The sequence below is a fragment of the Carettochelys insculpta genome, chromosome 1, assembly GCF_033958435.1.
Source record: "Carettochelys insculpta isolate YL-2023 chromosome 1, ASM3395843v1, whole genome shotgun sequence".
Lineage (NCBI taxonomy): Eukaryota > Metazoa > Chordata > Testudines > Carettochelyidae > Carettochelys > Carettochelys insculpta.
Window position 1 is genome coordinate 242871389 of NC_134137.1, and position 23796 is coordinate 242895184.

The 23796-nt window shown below is 42.2% G+C and overlaps 1 protein-coding gene across 4 annotated transcripts in view; it reads left to right on the top strand.

The window, feature by feature from the left end:
- The first annotated feature begins 4757 nt into the window (after nucleotides 1-4757).
- DUSP16 (dual specificity phosphatase 16) overlaps nucleotides 4758-23796 on the top strand; it is a 95557-nt gene continuing 76518 nt past the window's right edge. For 2 of the 4 annotated variants that reach the window (XM_075003227.1, XM_075003222.1), the window contains exon 1: nucleotides 4758-5195. The gene's annotated coding sequence lies outside the window, so the exon portion shown is untranslated. Of the gene's footprint in view, nucleotides 5196-22546; nucleotides 22571-23796 lie in introns of those variants that run through there. The other 2 variants (XM_075003232.1, XM_075003241.1) reach the window with 2 other exon arrangements.

Consider the following 23796-nt stretch of genomic DNA (forward strand, 5'->3'; position numbering starts at 1 on the left):
CACAATTTTGTATTGTTTCCTCAGGCACAAAATTAGCTAGTTACGGCACTGCCCCTCCTCCCCCGCTCAGCCCGCCGCCAAACTCCGTTTTTAAATTGCCTTGGGTCACCGAGTCTTCCTGAATGGTCAAAATGGGTCCCCATGTAGAAAAGGTTGGGAACCGTTGTGTTACTGTAACATTGCAAGAGGTGTATATGTACTCTGAAGGGTTGAAGCACACAGATTTTAGAGTACTGAGAAGCTTCTACTTCTAAACAGAAGCTGCGGCTCAACATTGACCTTACAAAAATAGTGCTCCTGTACAACAGCAGATAAATCAGGTATTACTACTGATTCTTTTTAAGAACATAAAAATAGCCATACTTAGTCAGACCAATCATCTAGCCCAATGTCTTGTTTTCAACGGAGGCCAGGCCAGATGCTTCAGAGAGAACAAAGAGAAGAGGGCAACTACCTGGTGATCCATTCCTTGTCATCCAGTCCCAGCTTCCAGAAGCAAGAGGTTTAGGAACAACCAGAGAATTAGGTAGCATCCTTGACCTTGTCTCGTAACCATTGGTGGACCAACTCACCATGAATTTACCTAATCTAAGCAATTTTGGAAGAGATTCCTCAAAGGTGAAACAAGTTGTTAAGATCTCTACTCTCCGAGGACAGAGGAGATTTAGTGGGGTCCAAATTGTTGTAATAAGCTGAAAATCCTGTGTCTTTAGTAGGGCTGTGATTTCTTTGTGTGTGTGTGTGTGTGTAAGTAACAGAGTTATGAATTTAAGTTCTCAGGTTTGTCTTTTGAAACTGTTGCATAGGTATTCTTTGAGGATAAGAGGTCAGAAATGGAGTTGCTGCCCATGGGTTATATGGTGTTTTTGTCTTTTATCATTCTTCTGTAAAAATGCACTGGAGAGTATAGTGATTATCTGGTTTCAGTTATTGGGGCATTTAGTGCACTAAATCAGGTATCCCACACGTGGTGATAGGCAATGCTTTTTTGCTAGGAAAAAACGGTGCCAGAACTCAGCACCAAACTGCACCCCACCAGCTCCCAGGCTTAAACCCCTCACAACCCCAAACCTGCCCCCACATCCCCAGGATTTATCTGCCTCAGATGACAGCTGTGTGAGCTGCCCACCTGCCCCAGCTGCTGAGGTGTGAGAAGGCAGCCCAGAGCCAGTGCCTGCCCTACCCCCCCAGCAGCACAGGCATATGGTGCAGCCAGGGCAGCGTCCGTGCTAGCACTGGGTGCAGCAGGGGGGTGCTTCTGAGCTGGTGGCGGCAGTGGCAGTGGCAGAAGCAGGAGAGCTGGGAGCAAACAGCTCATGGAAGAGTGGCCACCTCTCTTCCCCCTTTGGCTGTAGTGCCCTGCCATGGCTGGAGTGGAGCCATCCACTCTCCCCCTAGCTGCCGCCACTGAGCACAGTGCCTAGAGTGGGCTACAGCAGCTGGGCAGTGTCAGCCGGGCAGGCAGAAGCAGTTTGACAGCCAGAGGAGGATGAGGCTGGGAGCAGAGGAAGCAGTGCTGGCCATGGGAGTGAGCCAACTGCTTTTTTCTCCCATCTTCCTGGCATGGTTAGGGGTGCCCGCCCGCAGCTCCTGGTGGTGTCTGATGAGGGGGTGGTGCAAGCTGGGTTCCTGCTCTGCTCCTCCATGGCTGCTGCCTCCCCCCCCCCCGATACAGCTCCCCAAGGCTTCCTCCTCCTCAATGCAGCTCCAGCAGGTGCAGGCTTGGTTGCCCCTCCCCGCCAGCTCTTCTACAGTCTTAGACTTCCCCCCATATGGACCATGCGGGTGGCTTCCTGCCCTGCTGGCTTCCTGTTCCAGGGCTGCCTGCTCTGCAGGCTTCCCTGTTGCAGCAGCTGACTGCTCAGCAGCTCTGGAGGCTGCTGCCGCTTAAACAAAAAACTAAATTCAGTTTTAATGGAGAGTGTTATTTAAGCGGCAACAACCTCCAGAGCCACAAGTGGAGTCAGCAGCAGCAGCAGCACTCGGAGCACAAGTGGCTCCTTAAAGAGCCACATGTGGCTCTGGAGCCGCAGGTTGCCAACCCCTACACATGTTACTCGGAGCTTCTAAAAAAGGTGCCAGAACTCCATTTCAGTGTATTCCTCTGAAAAAGAAGTCCTGGAGATAGGCATGTGTGCGACCCTTAGATCTTGAAATGTGTCCCAGCAGAGGCTGGGAGTTAAGTCTGTAGGCTTTGCATCTGTTGTTATAGCAAAGGTGTGATGTATATTACTTTGTGTGGTATAGAAAGCTAGCTGTTCCAGCTTAACTTTCCATTTATTTTCCTCAAGGTTTTTATTGTTGTTTTTAAATAAGGAGTTTTACTTTAAAGAAAAGTATTTCTAAGGTCTTGGCCATGATCTTTCAGTTAAGCAAAAACAATCCACACAGACACAAGAGTGCTCTTCTGAAGTGTTTTTTAAACTTTTTGGGACCCTGGAACACCAAACAACAATATTTTTATGTGGAACTCCAATGAAAATTTTTTCAAAAAAAAAAAAAACCCGAAACAAAAAAACATTGTCAGACCAACCAACCAACCAAACAGCAACATATAAAGTAAAAACAAAATGAAGTACTTTAATCAGGTATTATACCAATGAAAAAGTAACATTTTATCAGTTTTAAATAAAATTAAATGTATACTTTGAATAATTTTTCCAAACGCTCATGACACACCTGTGAGCTGTTTATGGAACACCAGTGTTCTGTGGAACATAGTTTAAGAAACACTTCTCGACTGTGTGGTCAGCCAAACGACCGGGAGCTTTACCAGTGTGGTTGATTTTTCTGTTTTGTTGATAATTTGATGTAATATTTTAAATTGATAAGTGCAAATTTTGTAAAGTCACCTAAAGTGATTATTGCCAGGTAGGACAATTATGATTAGTTATCGTTTATCTATCACCATGTGAAGTGTACTGTGAGGTTATTTTGAATTTGTCTTGAGACTACAACAAAACATTTAGGTAAAAAATGTAAAGACTGGACAGAAAAGGGAGGGAACAGAAACCCCCCTTCAGGGCTTGATTCTTGTTCATGCTGAATTATACTTTACTCCATGAGCAGTCCCATTGAACCAATGTCTACACCACACCGTCTATGGTAGGGGTTTCTCTAAGCTTAGAATGCTGCAGCAGCCCAGCTGCACTGCTGTAGCTTGTCAGTGAAGACGCTACCTACACTGACAGGAAGGATTCTCTCATTGGCATAAATAATCCACTTGCCCAGCAGATGGTAGCTAGATCAATGGGAGAATTCTCCTGACGACTTAGTGCTGTCTACGCTAGGGGCTAAGTTAGTTTAACTGTGATGTTCAGGAGTGTGGAGTTTTTAGATCCCTGAGTGATGTAATTATGACATCCTAATTCCCTAGTGTAGACCAGGAGTAGGGCTCATGAGCACGTCCACATGGTTAGAGCACTGGTTTAGGATTTGGGAGTACTGGGCTACATACCTTGTTCCACAAGTGACTTTATGTGCAACCTTGCACAAGTGACTTAGGGCTGGTCTACACTAAGAACTAACACACCCCAGAGAGATGTAACTATATAGACCTCACCCCCAGCTTAGAAAGCACTAAGGTGAATGGAGGACTTGTTCCATCCTCCTAGCTACTGCCTCTCAGGGAGGTGGATTACTACAGCATTTTTTCTCAACTGGGGGTATGTGTATCCTGGGGGGTACACCGAGGTCTTCCAGGGGGTACATCCACTCATCTAAATATTTGCCTAGTTTTACAACTGGCTAAATAAAAACCACTAGTAAAGTCAGCACAATCTAAAAGTTCATTCAAGCAGCAACTTGTTTCTACTGCTTCATATGCCTTATGCTGTCAAGAAAGTACAATATTTCTGCTCCAAGATAAGATGGGAAAAAGCCAGCAGGTTTTCAGTACTAGTCTTCTGTGATATTTTTGCATATTTTTGTAAGTAGATTTTAACTGAGGTGTAACTTGGTGGTGTGCAAAAGAAAGCTGACTCTGAAAAGGGTGCAGCAATTTGGGAAGGTTGCATGGCGCTTGTTTCAAGACCTCAGATTACTTTAGGACCATGTTTCTCAACAGGTGGTAGGTGTGCCTTTAGAGGTATGCAAGAGAAGTCTGGGGGACTTATAGTGGGTTGTTTTGAAAGGGGTACTTTATAAAATGTTGAGGAGTACTGTGGTATGGTACCCCAGCTCCAGTAGCACTAAGTGTAGACAAGCCCTTGGCATCTCTATTCCCCATCTGCTTGATGGGCTTAAGAGCATTGCCCTTCTTTACAAGGAGGGGCGGGAGGGGTTACGCGCACATAAGGGTGTTGAGGGGCCAGCTGAATGGTAGCTGGTGGTAAAATTCCCTAGTGTAGACAGGACCCCGCTGAGGCTCTGAGGGTGGGGCTGAAGAGGCGGAGGGGGGAGGCAGAAAGGAGGCGGGAATCAGGGCGGCAGCGGTAGCGGCAGTCGCGATGCTGGCAAGGAGCCGCAGCTCTGCAGACCCCGCCCAGGGGCGGCCTCCGCCACACAGTGCTCACACGCGCGCCCGCGGGGAGCCCGCCCCCTTCCGAGCCGGAGAAGAAAGCCGGGCACTCCCGGCGTGCCCCCGCGTGGCGCTGCGCTCCGCTAGCGGCAGTGCCGGCGTGTGCGGCGAGGGGGAGGCGCAGCCCGGGCGGGGGGCTGGAGCTGCTTTGCCAGAGGTGGCTGCCGCTGTCTCCTTGCCCCGCTCCTCTTCCCCCCCCCCCCCCCCGCCTTTCTCCTTCCCTCTCTCCCCCGGGCTGAGTTCACTCCCTGGGATTGGTTTCAAATGACGCCATCTCTTTATTTTTACACCAATGACCTCATCCCAGCGGCTTGAAGTTTACTGACCAGCGAAACTCCCTCTCTCTCTCCCTCCCTCCCTCCTCCCTTGGTGTCTGTTTGTTCTAGCCATTTATTGCTAATTGTGTGGTTCCTCCTGGAAACCCTCAGCCTCTTTAATTCTCTTCCCCCTCCCCAGCCCTGGGCTTTTCTCCCCCCTCTTCATTTGCTCAAGCCAGCTGGAGGAGGAGGGGGGAAGAAGAGTTCCCTACGTTTCCTCTTTCTCTCTCGCTCCCCCCCCCCCCCATTTGAAATAGATCAGAATAAAGTTTTAAAGAAGATCCAGAGCCCGGCTTCCCAGCGGCTGGAAGGAGAGAAAGTGGGGTCTGGCAGCAGCTCCAGCAGCGGAGAAGCTGGTGGTAACTTTTATTCCTTCTCCAGGAAACAAGCGCGGGGGTGGGGGCGAGAGAATAAGTGTTGAAAAGAAAGAAGGGGGCTGGCAACAGGGTTGGGGAAGTCCCCCCATGTTGCTAGGGGCAGCCCCCTCGCAAACGAGAGTCACCCCCTCTTGCACTCCATTGCGGTGGGGACACCACTCTGGGGTGGCTGTGGATATGATCTGATCCCCTTTCAGACAGTCTTTAAAAGTTGTTCCTCTTCCCTTGAGTTCTACTTTGTAGTTTTCTTGACTTGTGGTTTTTGTTTTTTTTTTTTTGGTGGTGGTGTGTAGGCCCTAAGAACAGAGGGAGAGCAAATAAATGAATTGAGGTGAGGGGAAGGTGGTGGAAACTGCTAATAAGTGACGGGGATATGCTAATAGTCTCTGCTATCGTCTCTTCCCACACAATCCTTTCGTTCCGTCTCCGTTTTTTATTTGTGGGTTTGTTTATTTGGCCCTGATTAGTCCCTTTCCCCATCTCATGTGGAGAAAGGGAGGGGGACAGATGAGCTGCCAGGGTGGCACACTTGTTAGGGGTTTTTTTGTGGTTGGTGTTTGTTTGTTTGTTTGTTTTTAAAGGTACCAGATCCTAACTATTGCGTGTTTTTTTTGTTTTTTTGTTTTTTTTCGTTCTCTTAAACCCTCCAAACTGTTTCGGGCTTGTGGGTGGTTTGTTTTGTTTTTAAATTCACCTTTGGGAAAAAGTACAAAGCCACCTGTCTTAAATCCCAGATTTTAAATGAGAGAGAGACAGAAAAGCATCATTTTAAAAACCAAGCAGCAAATTAGGTGGTTTGTCTATACTAGTGGGCATTAAAATAACCTTCAGAGGATGTTTTGAGAATTTGTTGACTTTTTTTTGTTTTTGCCTCTAGGAACAGTAAGTGCTTCTGACACTTGAAAATTTAGTAAAGAGTCATTTGAATTCATGTTTTTAAAGTATTTGAAACAGTGACATTTAATAACACTGAAATATTATCACAAATTCTAAAAATGTTTGGAAGTAGTGCGTCAAACTTTACTAAATATTTTAACCAAACAGTTTGACAAAAATGGAGGGTTGATACAGAATCCAAAAAAAGTTACCTGTGAAATGTTAGCTTGATTCCATTTGAAATGTAGTGATTTTTAAAAAGAGCTTGACTGGTGGTTTTTGTTATTTTAAGCCCACCCTGGGATCTTTTTCTGGAATGTTTTAAGAAGCCATGGGAGGAGGAAACACCTATGCACATCAACATATGCTGAATAAGGTGTATGTGACAAGTCTTGCATAACCTGACCAGCAGAGGTGTGTTTGGTGTTTAACACTAGTAAACTGCATCTAAAAGGAAGGGCACAGAGCTGTTCAAAAAGTCTTAATATGTTTACCTACTGTTTACTGTAGTGTGAACTGATAGGACATGTGTGCTCTTATCCCTCTCTTTCTCTTCATCTCCCCCACCTACCCAGATGACAGGGATATGCCTAGTACATCTTACTGTTTGAGCTATGGCAATTTTTTTTAGCCTGTGTGTGTGATATAAATATATACACACGCTTGCTTGAAGGGATTTTGGTCCATTATAGACAGTATAAATATATACACACACTTTTAAAATTGCTGATGGTATTTTGATCCCTTTTGCACAGAAGAGATGTCTCCGTTCAGGTACTCTGTGTGTGTGTGTGTGTTTTTGCGATTTTGCTTTTAGAATGTGTTTTCTGTTCATATTGATATGGTATGGTGGACACAGACCTTACGAAATCGTAACTGAACAAGCGAGACTTAGATTTTTAAAGTGGTGCATGGGGTGGGGAGAGAACGTTCAAGATTAATTTCTTTGTGGTATTCACCTTGCTGGCTCACTTGAAATTGGAGCATTCATAAGTGTTCAATACTGACATAGTCTAAGCAGTAAGCGTCCTATTACAGTGGTGCTTGCATGTATCCTGATTGTGTGTATGTCTGTCCTTTTTTTTTTTTTTTTTTTTTAATACAGCAAAAGTAATCAAAAAGGAAGTGTAAGTTTTTAGTGGTGACAGCAGCAGGTTGGAGGGGATTGATATTGAATATAATGTACAATTAAAAAAATTATATATATGTTCTAATAATCCCATGTACTTTACCCCTCATCAAGATCGTGTTTTTTTGTTTAAAAATATCAAATTAAATATCTTTAACTCTGATGGGTCCAGTTTTTTGTTTCAGTGATTTAATTTGTAGTGCTGGGACAAAAATCAGTCAACAACTGCACCAGTGTAATTATGGATGTAGGTGGCCTTGATTCATACTCTTGGGCCAGCAAGGATGGCTACCTTACCAGGGATATTTGACCTCAGTAGAAAGTAGTTTTAATCTTCCATAGGGCCCTGTGGGCAGAAGTTGTTGGGTTGTGCTAAAATGGCTTGATACACTGTATCCCACCAACACAATGCACTTTCTAACCACTGTCTGTTACAGGCCCTTGCGTGGAGTTGTGGGTATAGCAGCTATGCGCCATTGCAAACTCCAGCAACAGACTTTCTGCCATGAGGGTCCTAGTCTTCAGTTTCTGCCAGGAGAAGCTGGCGGTATGTGGGATGAACAGAGCCAAGCTAAGTTACTGGATTTACACTGGTGTAATTAATTAAGAGCAGAACATGCTTATCTTTCAATAATTCAGTTCTGGTACAGATTTGGAGGGCAAATTTAGGGTCCCTTTAGGGATCTCTGGAACCCTTATTACGTTTCAAATGTGCTGTCCAGCTGATACACCGATTTCAGCTAATTTTACGGATCCTGTACCTTCAGGATGTACCTGTACCTAATATGGAAAAGTGAAAAGTTATTTACAGATATGAAGGAAGGATACAGGCCTATGTGATTGTGGCTGTGCTGACTTGCCAGTACCTCAGACCTCAGTCTGAAGATGAGAACTGTCTTCCCCACTTCAGGTTCCATGTAAATGTTACTGAAGGGCAAAAGAAATGGATGATTTCCTTTATGTTCTGATCCTGAAACGAGTTCTAGGGCTTGGGGGTTCTGCACCGTTTGTGTTTTATTGTGGTATTCTGTTAAATTATTTCTGTCTGTACTCCATGCTGTGCAGCCCCATGCTGCCTTTTGAGACAAGTGGTTAATTATGGGTGTGCCCCGTATTTTGTGATTGCATGACTAGTGTTCAGTGATGCTCACAAGGAAACTGAGGCTGGGAGGGCCAGTTTTCACTCCATTATTGCCTGGTTCTGTACTAACCAGTAGGAAACCATGAATAGTGCTCTCAATGCTGACTGTCTCAAGTGGAGAAATCACATGATGGACTGCTAGGGCAAATCAAGATCATACCTGCTATACAGGTTGTGTCTTCTTCCTTAACTTCTAACTTGTGTTGCTGGTTTTATTAGTTTGTTAAATCATATAATCAAGGGAGCAACTAGCCCCAGAGTGGACAGAAATTAATTAAGGCAGGCTAAAATAAATGTATTTCTGAGAGAGACACTTTATCTTTTAAGTTTTGATTTTAAGGTAGGTAAGACCAGCAGCTTCCTCTTCCAAAAGGGAATACATAACTTTTTTCTGCCAAATAATTCATTTTAAGTACTTTAAAATCCAATAAACTGAGAAACATTTTCTCCAATGATGTTAGGCCAGATCATATGCCTTTCTGAGATTATATGCTCGCATAGGAATTGGAGAATTCTAAGTAGCAGAGTGACTGAATTCCCTCTATATTCTTCTACTGGGGAAGTTGAAGTGGGTGGACAGGGGATGGGATGGGGTGAAGGTGCCATACTTGTATATACCCTCCCCTATGCTACGCTGAAAAAACTGGATTCTGTCTCACAAGCCACGTGGATTGTGTGTAGAGGGGCCCCTTAATGGGCCAGTATACCAAGGGTATAATGCAGCTTGTGTCTGTCTCTCTAATTTTTTCATTTTATATTTCTTGAATCCTTGTTGCTCTACTGTTTGGGTGTTGCCTGGGCATGTGTGGTTATTTAAAAAAAATTTATAAAGCCCTGGTTTTCTAGATGATTGTGTAGAAAGTCACTAATAGTGTGTCAGAGTATGAGATCCTTTCCTGTCTCCTCCTTTTCTCAAAGAGATCTAGAGTGTATTTAGTACATTTACAATAGAGAGTTTCTTATGGGGAATATGCAAATACCAGAAAGCTGCTTTGCATTTCCTCAGTTCGACAAAGAGAAGTATTCCATGTGCATGGATAGTCGGGAGGTGTCAAATTAAGTTTTTGTTACTATCAGTTGTTTGCCTAGCACACATGGTCTGTATATTCTGAATTAGCAACCTGCATGAATGAAACCTGGGGTCAAAAGGTGTCTCTAGGTGGAGCTCTGCTATGAAGCCTCTTGTGTCCCACTTGTGTGTTAAGCTCAACCCCAATGAGGCTGGTAATGATCAAAAAGCATTGGCATCTATAGGAAATGTGAGTGGTCTTCATCTTGTTTCTAGACCATACTTGAAGGACAGACTGCCCTCCTGTAACATCAGGTATGTTTAATTCAGTAAAGTTACCAGGATACAAATATCTCGGAAGTGTAGCTGTATTAGTCTGTAACTTCAAAAACGACAAGCAATCCTGTGGCACCCTAGAGACTAACCAATATATTAGGTCATGAGCTCTTGTGGGTAAAACCGACTTCAACAGAGGGGACACTGGAGGGGCGCAACTGCCACAGCAGAGTGGAGAAGCAGGCCTGGAATCTAAACTGTCGTCACTACTAGAGGTGGTGCTGAGTTGAAGCACATTGCTGTGCTAGGGAATGTTCCCATCATGGCTGACGTAGCTGTCCCTCTGGATAGATGTCAGTTTTCTTGGCTGTCTAGTACCTCATTTTAATATCTGAAGAAAAAGCATGTATGTTACGGAAAAGTTTGGCTCTGTCCTTTTTCAATTTCTGTAGTTTAATCAAAGCATCTCTTAATTTGCTTAGGGATATGGCTTCTTGGCAGCTGCCAGCATCTCTAGTGGTGACCTTGTTGGCCACCAGTTAGTTATTTTTCCTCGATGCCAGAAGCAAGTTGGCATGTAAGAGGAGGAAAGTGGGGGGCGGCGGGAGCAAGGCCTGTGTCTGCTGCTGCACTCTGTGGTCTGCTGCTGAGCCAAGACTGACCTACTCAGAATTGGCTTCTGAGGAGATTGGCTCCTTTCCATTTTGTGTCCCTCTGAAATGTTCTTGCTGAGTTTGAAGCTAAAAGAAATAATTGCGGCTAGAGAAGAAGGGAAGAGAGAGCAAAAGAAAGTTGCCATTGGTGCTAGAAGGTTTGTTATGGCACTGCATTGAGTGGTGGTATCTTTTTACGTTTCTGAGAGGGTGAGTTAGGCAGAATAGCCCTTTCTTAATTTTGTTACCTTCCCTTCATCTTTCCAGTGCCACACATTGCAAGTCTGATTTTTCTTCTCTTGCACTATGTAAACAAACTGAATCATTCATTAACTGTGGCATTTATGGTCCATAAATGTACTAATTGGCTAATGGGGTGCTTTATCTGAGGAAATCCTCAGTTAAATCTGTATCCTTCTTTGACACAAAAGCCATGCACCTTCAGCAGACATTTTAAACATCTTTCTTTGGTTGCGATATTAGAATAGTTACTGATTGAGTAGTTACAGTTTTGATCATACTTTCAGTGTGTTTTCCTACTTTTTGTTTATAATTTTTCATGTTTAAGGGACAACCCTTTTCTTGTTTACATTTAACAATTGACTTGGTCAAGCTCCTCTTGTGTAATAGTTTTAATTTTTCTAGGTGAAATAATTAAATGCATCCTGTTTTCTTACAATTCATCTAATTTGAAATATCATTGAATGCTAGCCTATAAAATTATAATATGAAAGACATTCTCCAGAAAACTATAACTATTTTAAGTGAAGTTAAATTTCAATGCTAAATTATGGGAGAAGGCCTCTTAATGTTTTAGATAAAACTATTGATAACTAGTTGAATTGTACAGTGAAATTGGGCTGTTTAGTGACCAAATTATAGATTAATGCAATTATAGTTTCTTCATATAATCTTTCATTTAAATGTCTTTGCATATTTTATCTTAATGTTTTATAACATTTAGTGGTGATGGGAGGCAAAAAGATTGACCTGAGTTTTAAATGGTAGCAACATGTAACTGAGCATATTTGCATAAAATGAAGAGGACAACAGAAACTAATTGAATGAAATTCCTTTTATGCACACATTCTTGAGTTTGAATGACTAGTATGCATTCAGGCTGCTGGAATAGAAGGCTTTGGCTCCGCATGGATAGCGTAAAGGTTGCTGTTAAAATAGGAGAGAATTTGTAGGCAGCTTTCCCCAGACCCTTCCTTATTCCCAATTAAATTTGATTCTTTTTTCTTTAGTTTTATTTTAAGGCTAAATCACTATTACTAGAGTTTGAAATAATATCATACTGCTCATAGCTTTTTATTTGTGGACTGATTGGTATAATTCACTCCTGGTTTGTCTCATGCTAGCATTTGGGTTTCTGGCCAGTGAAGATATTGCAATGTAGTATACGTGGGGAGAGGTAAGGTTGAGGGCAAGGTTAATATGACGAGTTAGATAAGTTGTTAAGGTGGCTCTTGGTGTCTGTAAGAAGCTGATGAGGGTTGATCTTCTGGGGTTCAGTTTCATGCATCTAGTATGGATTTGTGAAATCGACCTCTCGGGGGTTGCAGCCAACCCCTGTATTCCTCGTGAGACGTAAGGATTAAGAGAGGTCGACAGGAAAAACTCTCTCCCGTAGACCTTCCCCAGTATAGACAGCCAAGTTATCCATGTGCAAGTACACAATTCGAGCTATGGCAAGTGCACAGCTAAAAACTGATGTATCTGTGGTTTACATACTCTGCTTAGTGTAGATGTACCCTAACTTTTCTGACTAACTTGCTCTCTCTCTCTCATTGAAACAGCTTTTAATTTTGAAGGCTGAACAAGAAAAAATGTTTGAGAGCATGGTAAGACTTCAGTGTTTGCCTAAACATAAACTATGGTACCAATTTCCAGTTTGACTGTAATGCTATTTGTAATACATGAAAGGTACTGTATTAATACCTAATTTGCGCTCTCATTCACATTTTATGAAGAAAAACGAGTTAGTTAGAAATAGGTATATGTGCTTAATAATACTTTAGTCATCCTCTTTCCACCTTTTGAATTCCATGAAACCCCTTGCTAAAAGACTAGTAGCTATACTTGATTTTTAAAGTTGATGTTTGGTTTGTGTGTCTGCCTTACCTTATATCATAACACAACAATCAATAGCAAAGAAAATTAGGAATATATTCTCCCCAGAGCAGAAGAGCATAGCCAGAGAAATAACAGTATCCTAGCATTGTTCTGCTACTCTTGTTAAAGTACATTAGGGACAACATTTTAAAACCATCTTACATTTAGTCCTTCTCAACTGATATTTAAGCAGCTGTCTAAGGCTACGTCTACACGTGCACCCAACTTCGAAATAGCTTATTTCGATGTTGCGACATCGAAATAGGCTATTTCGATGAATAACGTCTACACGTCCTCCAGGGCTGGCAACGTCGATGTTCAACTTCGACGTTGCTCAGCCCAACATCGAAATAGGCGCAGCGAGGGAACGTCTACACGCCAAAGTAGCACACATCGAAATAAGGGAGCCAGGCACAGCTGCAGACAGGGTCACGGGGCGGACTCGACAGCAAGTCGCTCCCTTAAAGGGCCCCTCCCAGACACACTTTCATTAAACAGTGCAAGATACACAGAGCCAACAACTAGTTGCAGACCCTGTATATGCAGCACGGACCCCCAGCTGCAGCAGCAGCAGCCAGAAGCCCTGGGCTAAGGGCTGCTGCCCACGGTGACCACAGAGCCCCGCAAGGGCTGGAGAGAGAGTATCTCTCAACCCCCCAGCTGATGGCCGCCATGGAGGACCCCGCTATTTCGATGTTGCGGGACGCGGATCGTCTACACGTCCCTACTTCGATGTTGAACGTCGAAGTAGGGTGCTATTCCCATCCCCTCATGGGGTTAGCGACTTCGACGTCTCGCCGCCTAACGTCGATTTCAACTTCGAAATAGCGCCCAACACGTGTAGACGTGACGGGCGCTATTTCGAAGTTACTGCCGCTACTTCGAAGTAGCGTGCACGTGTAGACGCAGCTTAACTGTTGTGATATCAACCCAATAGCTTCTATTTTGGGGTGGATTTTGGTCTTCCAGGCTCTGTGTTTCCTTGCTTATTTAAAGATGAGCCAGGTCAAGAAGGGGTTGTTAAGGAACACATCACTTATGCTTCCTTTCGCTTCCCAGAAATATCACCTCACTTCCTGTGTCACCCACATATTGACATTTATGTAGTTAAATCTGCTTAGTCATTGGACTGGCTTGTTTGTTTTTTTTCTTAAGACCCAGAAATTAAATTTTTGTCTTTCAACAGTCACTTCCCTTGTCATGGTGACAGAGTTGGAAGAACACATATGGTGCTTTGCAGAATATTTTTGAAGAAAAAAGCAACATATTTGCTATTTGTTTTGGATTTTGTAATGATCTGATGTTTTGATGGCTTTTCAAGGCTTTAAGCTTCTTGTCTGATTGCCAAAATAGTTTGACGAAAAGAGTTAGATCTGACTTGTGCCCCCTTCCTCCAAAAACCAACTATTGTGGTGGTGGTGGTGGTGGTGGTGGTGGTACAGGTGGAACCTCTCCAATCTGGAACTCTCTTCTGGCAACATTCGTAATCAGTCATGATTTTAGTTAGCTGGACAACCACTTGTCATGGGTGTGGCCAAGTTTCCTGTGGTCCCTAAAGTTTGTTTACAACCACCAGTCCTGACTTCCAATGCTACATGCCGTTATTTAGTTGTACCCCTAAATATCTTCTAAGAGCCCAGAAAGCAGTGAAAAGTGTTGGTAATGCTGCTAGACAATATTGACCTCCTGTAGTTGGACAAATTGTCTTGTCTAAAAATGGTCGGGTTCTGAGGGTGCTGGATGAGAGAGGTTCAGCCTTTAATATATCAGTACGTTAATTGCCCTCATTGGAAAGGTGCACTAAAATTTGAGGGAATTGTAGGTATCTTGCATGTAAAATATGTAGAGCAAATACATGTAGTACTAAATTTAAAAAAAAAAAAAGGCGATAGTTACTCCCTTCTAGCTTTCCTGACTGCTGAGCAAGGGAAAAATGCTTAAAATTATAGATGTCCAGCCTTTAGTACAGAAGCTTAACATAGCACGAGTTCCAGATAACCATTCAAAGATCAACTCCAGAACAGCAGAAGACAAATGGCAAATCAATGATTCATTCTGTAGAGTAGCAGGCACTTTGAAAATCGTAACACACGTTATTGCCTTGGGGAAGGGGGCATTGTACCAATTGAGAGACATGTTTTAGGATTAAGCAGCATAACCCACTGGCTTTTTGTTTTAGTTTTTGGCAACCTTGAGTAGCTCTTAAATCTTTTTCTTGGTAAACCAATGCAGTGTGATTTGACAACCAGTGCAGGTGTGACCTCTTCTGGTATGAGGAAATGTGCAGAGATATTCTATCTGCTGCTTTTGTTGAGATGAATCCTATAAAAAAGCAATGGGGGGGTTCAGGGATTTTTGTTTAGTCTCTAACGATGATATGAGCTATTAGTCATCCCTTCCTTTTAAGGGACAAAAAAGTGAATGGCCAGTCCTCTTCAAGATTTATTTAATGTTGTTGTAAGCAAGCACACTTAGCCTCTATTTTAGTCCAAACAGACTGAGGTGGGTATGAAATGTCTGCATTGCAAAGTGAATGCACATCTGTCCTTTAAAAATAGCTTTCTAAACATTATAGTTGTGTAGATAACCTTGCAAACATAAGCCAGGAATACCTTGATGTGATTTACCATCCTCCCATGTCTTCAGACTGTGCTTCGATACCTCTGCTCCTGCTCAGTGTTGTCTAGGTTCAGTTGGCGCTGTTCTTCCAGTTTCCTCTCTGGCTGCCCACAAGCAGGTGGGCAGCACTAAAACTGACGGTAAGGTCAGTTTGACTTTGCTGCTGCTGTTTAGGATAACTGGGATGAAATAAAGAGAGGGTGCGGGGGAGAGAGAGAGAACAAGTAGGGCCAGGTTGGTGCTGGTCGTGGAAGATGAAACTCCTTGTGAGCTGCAAGGATTAAGGAATGTCAACAGGAGGAGTGCTCCTGTTGACATTCTGCAGTGAGAACAGGGATCAAAATTGATGGCGGCAAAATCAATTTTTTTGTTTAAGGTATGCAGTTGGCATACGTAAAATTGAGTAGCAGCCGCTGACATTCCCGGTAAGTGTAGACGTAGCCTTAGGAACATAGAGAAAGAGAGGGTATGAGGAAAAGAGGAGGAAGGCAGACCAGAAGGAATGGGCTGAGACGACGGTGCAGGAAAAGATGCACTCTGCTTTAGTACAGGAAATGAAAGAGGAAAAGTAGAGTGAAGCCTGGTGGGTAAAGGATATATGGTGTACTTCTCCCCCCGCCCCCACCCCCCAAAAAACAAGGCTGTTTAAATGTAATATTTGAGAGTGTTCTAATACAGTTGGGCATTGTTCCTTTCAACTGCAGGGAGTGTGATTCTAGGTTAGTGACAAGACGGGTATTGTCATTCTTATTAGTAGCCTGCTGCTAGGAGGTATTGGGTAATAGTAAAATTGAATTTTCTCTCACACACCCCTCCACCCCAACCCAATTTTTATATGGTATTTTAACTTGAGCTTTTTGCAACTTGTGTGGTTGTTACAGACGTAGTCCAGTAAGCTTTTAGGAAAATACAATTTCTGATAGGAAATCTACAGGTCCAACTAGAGATTTGCCTGTAAGAAAACCTTAATACCAACTTGCTTTCAGTGGAAGTTTGTTTTTTAAAAGCGTACTATTTTGTAACTCTGTAATCTTCGTTCAATTGAAATCCTCCTAAGAGGCACACTCAAAATCCTGAATGTGGAATTGGGATATGTGATTGTTTCGTGGCCAAGTGTTATAAATTTTAAACAGTAAACCTTAGGCAGCCAACTGATTAATTGCATTTCAAATGCTACACTGTAAAAATAGCCTACATTTTCATCATATGCAGAGGACTCTCTTTATTTAAGGCCCAAGGACAGCAAGCCACAAATAACTTGCTCTCAGGCACCTGTAAAGAAATATCATATTTAAATTCCCCCTACTGGGTCATCTGTCAGTCTTTACTAATGATTCCCTGATGAATGCATTGTTTACTCTTTCTTTCCTCTTTCATTTATCCTTGAATCTTAACATCTTTACAGAAAGAAGTATGCAGTTAGTGTAGATCAAAGAGAAGTTATGCTGTTTACATGACTTAAAATTTAAGTGACACAGTATATGTGACTAGTGACTGGGAGGGCTTATAAAATATGCCCAGTTTGGAAGACTACTGCCTTCTAGTCACACCAATCCATGTGTTAGCTTCCACAGGCCACCCTGCCTTTATGTATTTATTTTAAATAATCTAATATTATATTAGGGCTCATGGTGATTGATGTACAAATCCATAAGACGAAATGGTCATTGCTCCAAACAACATCACTCTGGAGCTGGGATGGGCAAGATGCTGCCTGCAGGGGCTAGGTTTGGCCTGCCAAGCCTCTTAATCTGGCCTGTGGCTTGCCCCTAAAGGTATGTAGAGGGGAGAGCTTCAGGCGCTGCCCCCCAACCCCAGCAAAATCTCTCAGCTCCCATCGGCTGCTTTCTGGTCAATAAGAATTGAGAAATTTTGCTGAAGGTGGGAGCAGTGCATGAAACCAGCCAATAGGAATTGAGAAATTTTGCTGGGGTGGGGTCAGAGAAGCACAATTTCTCAGCTCCCATTGGCCAAGCCTGCTCCTGGCACTGCACTCCAACTCTCTGTCCCAGACCCTTCGCTCGCTCCTGTGTCCCTCACCTAGGTCAGAATCCTTTCCTGCACCCCCATACCCCACTCGGGGGTCACAGGCCCTTCCTTCAACCAAACTCCCTCTCAGATCCCCACGCCCTCTTCTCCCCATCAGTCTCCTACCCCATCTCCCTTCTTGCACTCAACCTCCATCCCAGACCCCACACATTCTTCATAGGAAAGTGTGTCCCTTGACCACTTCTGAAAATCTTGGAGAGTCCTCCAAGCAAAAATTATTGCCCACCCCAGTCTAGGTGCACAGAATGGAAAAAATCATAGAATCGCAGAGCTGGAAGGGGCCTCAGGAGGTTGTCAAGTCCAGCCCCCTGGCCAAGCAGGATAAACTCCAACTAAATCATCCCAGCCATGACTATTTCAAGCTGGGACTTAAAAAATAGCAATCAGTGCCTTACAAACCAAATATCAAAGGTATAAAACTCTTTTTTTTTTTTTTTTTCCTAGATATTAAAATAAATATTCCTCAGATCATTCTCTCCCTCTGTTCTTCCAATCAGCCTGCTCTGACCAAAAGATCAGTGGTCAAGATCTTCAAATGAGAGAAGGTGGTTCCATCAGTTTCAGTGGTACTACACCAAATGACACCAGCCGACAACTGTCCCACTTGTCTGTCCTGGAGGGACCATTAAGGCATGAAAGGCTTGCCCTCTTCATACATATTTAATGCTTATGTCTCTGCTGAGACAGCCAATAGTTACAACTGTGGCTTTGTGATATGGATGTGTCTTCTAGAAATGAGACAAAAACAACACATTCCTTTCCTTTCACATAGTCCATCTCAAAAGCTAATGACAATTATTTCTAGTCACACCAGGACTGGATTGAATTGGCTGCTTTACTGTCTGAAGGATTCTGTAATCCATTTAAAATCTCTTGGTCTTCCATGAGTTCAAAAAAAATCACAGATAGTTTACATGAGGATGAATTTCTGTTTCACTGCCTTAGTTAAAGTTACTGTCTTTTCTTCTTTGCTTACCATATGTAAAGCATGTTGGAATATTTTGAAAGAGTGCTGTATAAAACCATATTCTAAATAAATCTGGGGATGGGACATTAAATAAACAATATTAAGCAGTTTCCTGTACACTAGTGTGTGTTTTTGTTTTGTTTTGTTTTGTGTTTTTTTTTTTTTTTTAAACAGACCAATCCTCTTGGGCTGCATTCTCTTCATATTTCACAAGTTCAGCTGGGTTGGGCCTCAATTCAGTCAGTTCTTGGAGATGAGATGTCAAAGGAATACTCAGGAAAAGGTGTTGGTAACTCAATAAGCAGAAACACAGATGTTGGACCAAGTCCATCTAATCTAGTATCTCATTTGATGTGCAAGAAACTTAATGTGCAAGATACCCCATGCAGAACACCTAAATGCTTTACATTAAATGTAAATACGTGGAATGAAAAGTTTAGTCTTTGTGTTTTGAGAATAGGTAAATAGGGGTGACTGGCTTTATCTGGTCCAGACAGTTTTTGTTTTGTACTCCTCTACTATGTCCCTCTCGCCAAACTAAATGATACCAATCTTTTAGTCTCTTTATATTGAACTCGTTCTGTGTGTCATAGCTTTCCTTTTCCATGTCTGACCATGTAAACCAAGGGTAGGTCTACACAGCAAATAATTTTGAAAGAACATCTGTTATTTCAAAATAATTATCTCAACATCTACACAACAAAGTAGCAGTTGGCTTAAACCTCATTCTATGAGGAATAGCGCCTATTTCTAAATAAGTCATAGTGTGTAAACTAGCTCTATTTTAAAATAGGCTTTATGGCTGTGTCTATACTTGCATGCCTCTTTTGAAAGAAGCATGCAAATTAAGTGCAGATTTACATATCTTGCACCTCATTTGCATCCCTCTTTCAAAAGAGCTTCTTTAAGAAGAGCAGTGTAGACATGGCTCTTTTGAAAGTAAACCCCATCTTTGAAAGAACCCTTTCTTTTTTTTAATGGGAATAAGGATTCTTTCGAAGATGGGGTTTACTTTTGAAAGAGTCACATTATGCCTCTTTTCGTCTTTTGAAAGAATATGCAAAAGAGACACCAGATATGTAAATCTGCACCTCATTTCCATTTTTGATTTCTCTCATTTGCATGCCTCTTTTGAAAGAGGAATGCAAGTGTCAACACAGCCTGTGTGTGTAGTCAATGTATTACAAATTGTATTTTTTGAGTAGCTGTTTTTAAGTTTAAAAAAAAAAAAGCCATTCCGGAATAGCTTATTGTGAAATAATGCTGCTGTGTAGACAACCTCATGTGGTCAGAGGCACCATATTTGCCTGTTTGTTTATATATAAAACTACAGATGAACATGCGTGCGCGAGTGCGCACACATGCACATACAACTGTGTTCATTTCTGGTCTGTCTCTCGTATGCATACACACACACACACACACACACACACACACACACACACACACACACACACACACACACACACACACACACACACACACACACACACACACACACGTAGCCACCAGTGTTTAGCGTGTGAGTGTGATACCAGAACTCAACACAGTATCCTGCGTTAGTCTGTATACAATTGATAATACAGAGATATAATATTTTCAGATTTTTTTTTTTATATCTTTGCTTTAATTTCAGTGGTTTTTGAGTGTTGCTGCGCTTGATTAGACATTTTTCATTAAGCAGTTCAGTTCTTTCTTCTGGATTTCATTTGCATGCATGGCCACAGTTAATTTATAAACTGGTCATTCACATTATTCCTTCCAACATGCATAACCTTGGTCTCATAAACATTGACTTTAATTTGTCATTATGCTGCCTATTTATCTAGTTTGGTTAGGAACCTTTGAAGTTTGTCACAATAGCCTTGTCTAATCTAAACTTTTGTCAATTACAAACTTTGCTACTTCACTATTTTTTTTTTTTTTTTTTTTTTTTGGTCCCCTTTTCCAGGTCATTTATAAATGCTCTAAAACAGAAGCATATGGCAAAAACATTAACCCTGCTGCTAACACTTTGCCAAGTTAACTACTTTGTCTTGTCTTTGTCTCTAATCTATGGTGATATTTTACCTCTTCTTCCATGATTTAGATTCCTTCTATAGCCTTTTGTTAGGGACTCTGTCAGGCTTTTTGAAAGTCCAAATAAATCCCATCAAACTGTTCTTTTTAGATATTTGTTGACATACTCAATCTAATATGTTAGAATGGCATAAATTTCCTTTGCCACAGAAGTTTTGATTAGTTCCTGTCTTCCCATGTTCTTCAAAATCTTTTCTTATCAAACTTAAATGTGTGGAATGAAAAATGAATCTCCCTGTGCCCCTGCGTTTTGAGAATAGGTAAAATGGAGTGATTATTTCAGCGAGTTTACTTGGTACTGAAGTAAGACTCACTGATTTACTTCTCTGGATTACTTTAAAATCCGGTACACTTGAAAGGACATGCTGTAACTGTTTGTAAAGGATTGAAAAGAGAGTGTTTCTCAGCTCAGTTACTGCATTCATTACTTCCCTCTTAACTCTTGCATATGGTTTGGAGATCTGGTGACTTGCTACTAGTTAATCCATTTGTTTTGACACCTTGATGTCTAAAAGTACCTAATGTAACCTACCTTGTGCTTACTCTTTTCAGTGAAGAATTTTCCCCATGTCCTGTGTGGTGAATCTAATTTCAAAATATCGCACACTTTCCTAGCAGTACTGTTATCTTGAATTGCTCCCTTGTGGGCTAGTACAACTGTTGATTCTCTAATCTCTGTATACTTTAAATATACAAGGAATTTTATGCTAGTGTTTTATACCCTTTAACTTTTTGGTGTCCTTCACTTCCATTTCATCTGCTGTGGATTCATTAGTCTCCTTTCTATTTGCTCCATTGGGTTTGGATTTCCATTTTCTGATGCATAAACATTTGTCAGGAATAGCCCTTTGAATGCTGCCATTTAACTGTGTTTCTCCCCCCGCCACAAATTCCCGGCCTTCCTGCTCTTTCCTTGGTAGGTGGTATGCACACCTTCTGTAACACTTGTGGTTTGTTTAAATAGCTTCTTTGCAATGTCTAAGGATTTTCATTTCCTCACTTTTGACTTCTGAATCACTTTCTAGCCTCATAAATTCAAAATAGAATTGTACTGTGCTGTCACCAGAATACCTCTGTCTTTATTTGTGGAGTTTAAAGCATTTGATATCCAGAGTTCGAAACAAGAAGCCTTCCATTAATGGAAATTGCTTTTCTTAGTAGACTGTGGCTACATTAGCCCCCGCCTTTTGAAAGGGGTATGATGATGAGCCACTTCAGCAGATGCTAATGCTCATTAGCATAACGGCACCTGTGTGCGTTTTGAAAGTGCTGCTTTCGAAATGCAGGCTGCTAATGTAGATGGGGCCTTTGAAAGGACTCCCTGGACTTGGAAAGCCCCTTCTTTCCATTTGGTTTTGGGAAGAAGGGGCTTTCAAAGTCTGGGGGGTCCTTTTGGAAGGCTCCTATCTACAAGACCAGCGTGCGTTTCGAAAGCGACACTTTCAAAATTCGTGTGGCTGCCATTGTGCTAATGGAGTGCTGAATATTCATGGTAGTCACCTCCATTAGTGTCTGCCAAAGTGGGTCATTAGCATACCCCTTTCGAAAGGCGGTGGCTCGTGTAGCCATGGCCATAGAATCTGGGATTCTGTTCATTAGAAAAGATGATGATCTACTGAAAGGTGAGTAGTAGATACACATAGCTGGCAGTGGCGAAAGAGTAAAGAGAAGAGATTGAGCAGCCTACGGGGCTGTGAAAGGAGTGTCATGTCACCCTGCTATGCAACTATATTTGTGATGGAAAATGTGCTAAAATCCCTAACCAAGCTGTTACCAATGGCTGTTAGCCAGGTTGGACAAGGGTGGTGTCCTACCTGCTGCCAGAAACTGGAAATAGGTGACAGGGGAGAGATCACTTGGTTACTGTCTGCTGTTACAGATCCAGACTAACACGGCTACCCCTCTGATACAAAACACAACAGGTAATCAAGTATCCTTTGGGGCACCTGGCATTGGCCACTGTTGGAAGACCGGATACTGGGCTAGACACACTTTTGGCCTGTGAGCTGCTGTTATGTTCGTCCAGGAGTCCTGGGTAAGGTTCTGTCTGTACTGTAACTTACACACAGGTCATGAGACAATGGTTTTGAAACTGGGTGGCTTATTATTAGGTTAGTATGTTGGGCCCTGCGTGCACCATCATGGAAATGTGCAGTAACTGCAAAATATGCAAAACAATGTCATGAGGGTCAGTGTGCTCTATTTTCACCAAAGATATGGAAAAACAACCCACCCCATGGCATATTTTCTATCTCTTATAGCTTGTTGCACCATTCCTAAATGGCACAAAACTCCCTAAGGGCTTGTCTACACTTCAGGTAAATGTGCATAAAATCGATCTGTCTGGGGTTGGCAGGAGACTCCTGTACTCCTCGTGATCGTGAGCAGTAGGGGAGGTTGATGAAACAGTCCCTTCAACCTTTCTCAGTGAAGACAGTCAAGTAAGTCTATTTCTGATATATCAATTCTAGCTGTGCAATTGTTGTAGCTAGAATTTCATAGGTGAAATAAACTTTCAGGTCTAGTGTAGACCTGTTCTAAGTTACAGCTTTTCTGTGGCAAGAAATGGCTTTAATTTTAAATTACGTTGGTGTAACCACTGCCCAACCTTGCCTAGAACAGTAAGTAGCTAAATAAGAGGTGAAACAGTGAACTGTGGCCCTTCTCTGAGTTTATTCTCATAGACTTTGAAGCCAATTTTGAAGGGGACCAGAAAAGGGAGGGGGAGGATACTTATTTTTTTTTTTTCTTCATTTTGATTTTGTGTGTGTGCATGTGCCTGCCATCCCACATTTCACTCCTAAAAGATTAGTATAGCTTTTTTGGAAGTGCTCCTTTGGAGGATTCAAATATAGAGCACGCGGGCAAAGTCATTCCTAACTGAAGAAATATAGGAGGTGAAGTTTTAATATAACTATTTGTTAATCATGGGAATTAAATAGCGCAAACTCCCCACAACCACGTTTAAACTTGTTAAAATCACTTCTCTCTATTAACTGGGTGTATTTGTTTGGTATTTGTGGCATCAAACGTCTATGATTTTTAAATCCGTAATCTTTCAGGAAGTCTGAGTAAAGGGAACAGAAAGTTTAATGAGGAAAACCCACAACATTTCAGGCTGTCTTTTGTACATCATAATGAAACAAGACTCCAAACCTTTTGAAACCACCTTTTAGATCTTTAGCAGGTTAAGAACAGCGTTCTTTGATCCATTCGAATGTTCTTCCCTCCCCTCCCCAAAAAGGATTGACCAGTTACGCAAGACAGGGAGAGAAAAGACTGGGGTTTTCCTTGCAATTTCATCTATGAAAATCTTCACATTCTACTTTGTAGCCTCTGCCATGTCACCTTACTCCACCATGTAGCATCTTTAATTTCTGTTGTAACCCACTGTTTGTATCTGGTCTCTTTCCCTGGAATATATGGACATACTCTTGCATACAAAGAGCTTTTGCAGATAGGGAACTAAGAAACTGGAATTAGATGTGTGGTAACATGACCTGAATTATTGATTTAATCTGCAACACTTCTCTTGTGTAGGTATACCTCTTCAGCTTGTTTTAGAAAGTCCGAGGTTCAATAGCTGTAAAGTAACCTCATCACTAAACATTATTTTAGAAAAATCTGTTTGTTGTGGTTACTCTATGTTGATAGCGCAATGTTGTGA